Source organism: Talpa occidentalis, unplaced genomic scaffold (assembly GCF_014898055.3).
Source record: "Talpa occidentalis isolate TD23 unplaced genomic scaffold, MPIMG_talOcc4v2.1 talOcc4.7, whole genome shotgun sequence".
Classification (NCBI taxonomy): Eukaryota; Metazoa; Chordata; class Mammalia; order Eulipotyphla; family Talpidae; genus Talpa; species Talpa occidentalis.
Window position 1 is genome coordinate 90,511,762 of NW_023605083.1, and position 2,833 is coordinate 90,514,594.

Sequence of the window (2,833 nt, forward strand, 5' to 3'; positions counted from 1 at the left end):
TGCTAGTGTAGACAATAATCATTAATCATGTTTCTTAGTCTATAGAGCCCCATCTTCCTCAGAGGACTGTGAAGACCCCCCCTTTTTTTTTTTTTAAAGATTTATTTATTTATTTATACAAGCACTGGGTACAGTCAGAAGCGCGGGAGGGTGAGAGAATTCACCAGAGCCAGAGGGGAGGGCAGAGCAGGCAGAGTGACAAAGTACACTGCTGAGGGGAGCAGCGGGCGGCAGGAGAGGTCTGCTTACCATGTGGGAACCTCGCCGGCAGCCGGCGCTGCAGAGGCTGCAGGCAGCTTCGCAACCCAGGGCTCAACTGCTGTGCCACTGGGGAGGCTCAAGACCCCTCTCTTGAGGTATGATTTTCTCCTCGACCTTGTTTCTTCCCAATCTCCCTGCCCTCTCTCCCTCTTCCCTGAGGGAGAGTTTGAGTTTCCCGACCTTCTAATGGGTCACAACACAAAGTTGGTGAAAAACTCCCATGAATGACAACTTTAGTCATGGAGGAACTTCAGTGGTCAAGGTGCTTTGGCGGTAGCCATGGTGGTGGATATGGTGGCAATGGGGAGGGCTGTAACAGATTTGTTAATGATGGAAGCAATTTTGGAGATGACGAAAGCTAAAAGGACTTTGGCAATTGCAACAGTCATATTTTGGACCCATGCAAGGAAGTCACATACCTCCCCCAGGCTCCTGTGAAATGGGAACAACAAAAGCACCTGTGTCTGGAGGTGCTCTGTTGTGGGGCTACACATGTGGGTTGAGCTGATCCCAGTAGTAGTGATAATTAGACAAAGACTTTGCTAGATAATCAAAGTGAGGATCTGAACTCAGGCATAGTCTGATAGACTTTGAGGGAACGTCTCTGCCATTCACTGGTTTTAATGCAGGGACACACCTCAGGAAAGATGGGAGTAATTATTTTCTTAGGTCAAATGGTACAGTGTCCAGTGGGTTAGGTTTTGGCAAGGGTTTTGGTTTTCATTTACAGGATTTAAAGTGTCAGACTTTCCCGACTGTTCTGTCTGTCCATGGAGGGAGGTGAGGCACTGTCCTCACACCGTATCCTAACTCTGCGACCAGATTCTTGGATGGGTTCTCCTTGTTTTCATGTTTCTCTAATGACCTTCTGCTCAGAGCAGTTGCTGATTTCATTTCCTCACAGGTGTGTGGATTTTTTTCTGTTGGTGTCTTCACAGAGCGGGCCAGACAATTCTGACTGAGTCTGGGCCAGGGTTTTGAACTTCCTTCCCACCTGTCAGAGCAGGGAGCGGGATCCCCAGACATGACTTCAACTCTCACGTGAGTGACCTTGCAGATCTTCACAGCAGTGGGGTGGGTGAGGCCAGGGGTGGTGCCTGGGCTGTGGAAGGTGCTTACTGAGGTTGAACTCCTGCTGCAGGGGATGATGCCTCTGTGAAGCTCTTCTCTCCTTCCCCTGCTACCTCCACTCTGGTTTTGAGGGCTCTCCTCCCCAGGACAGTGAAGCCAGTCAGGCCTGAGCTGGGCAGCCCAGTGGTTGAGCCTGCAGGAAGCTGGGGCCCGCCAGGGTCATGGGTCTGGATTGGGCAAGAGCTGAGATTGGGCCCCTCTGATCCTGGTCAGGGATATTTGGAGACACATGTAACTCTGGGAAACTCAGAGGCAGGATGTGGAAGGGGGAGGGACAGAAGGGAAAGAGGAAACTGTACCCCTGGCCCTTTCTGGCTAGGACCCCTCCTGACCTGTGCAATGAGGAATGAAGTGACTGGCCTATGGAGGTGTGGGGTGAGTAGGAGCTCCCCTTCCCTGGGGAAACAGAGACGGTTCTGTCCCCTGCCCCCCACTACACTTTGCCTGAGTTCCAACTCCATTTCTACTTCTATTTACTGTCCAAAGTCCCAGGGGCAGGAGATGCCAGGTTAGAACCACTCGGACAGACGCACGGGCTCAAGGCCCTCCTGGGGTCACCCCCCTCCTCTCCTCTCCTCTTCTAGCGCTGCCTGCCCCACTTCTGAACCTTAGCCTCTCCTTTGCCCTGGGGTCCAGGTTGCCTGAGGGACCTAGGAATCAGCCCCCACACCTCGAACAGGTAACCCAGGTTGGTAGGCGTGTGCGATTGGGGAGTTTGAAATTAAGGAGACTCTGGTTCAGGCACAGTGGAGGCCAGATGGGGAGGTGTGTGGTGGTTTGTTCCTTGAGAGTGTGGAGGGAAGGGTCCTAGCTGGGTCAGGTCCCAAGTAATGGCCTGAGAGGGTGGACACCCAGTGTATGCCACATCCCAGCCCCAAACTCACTTCCCAACTCAGACGCAGCTCAGATCATGGCCTTGACCCACTCAGATGTTATGTTCAAGTCCATCATCTGCCTCCCCCTGAATTAGCATCTGAGCACTAGCATCAGCCCCAGACTCGGTCCTACCACCGACCCAACCTGCCAACTCCAGCTCCAGCCTGGACCAACATGGAGAAGGACTTTCAAGACATCCAGCAGCTGGACCCTGAAGAAGATGACCACCAGCTGGGTGGAGGCGAGAGGCCAGGAACTCATGAGGACAACCCCAGGAAAGAAGACCTGTTTTGGAAAGGCAAGTGTTCAGTTTCTAGCTGTCTAGCTCCCCGTGGCTCTCTGTCTCTCTGAGGTCTCTGTCATATTCACTCCATGACCAGGGACGAGGCCCCTCTGGGTGGGAGGTGCCTGATGCCTCTGCTTGCCCCCGACCTCGCCTTCTCTCTCCCTGCAGGGCCCCAGAAAAGGGCGTGTGTTAGGGCTCAGGGCAAAAATAGGTGCTGGGGACGACTCCTCCCTTCTCCTTCTGACCTGAGCAGAGTGTGCTCTGTGTGTGTGTGTGCGC

At 53.5% G+C, this 2,833-nt stretch overlaps 1 long non-coding RNA gene across 1 annotated transcript; it reads left to right on the top strand.

Moving 5' to 3' along the window:
- The first annotated feature begins 1,218 nt into the window (after positions 1 to 1,218).
- On the top strand, positions 1,219 to 2,538 carry LOC119232508 (uncharacterized). The gene is made up of 3 exons (XR_005122128.2): positions 1,219 to 1,302; positions 1,712 to 1,767; positions 2,363 to 2,538. It is a non-coding gene; the product is annotated as an uncharacterized LOC119232508 (long non-coding RNA).
- Positions 2,539 to 2,833: the final 295 nt, after the last annotated feature.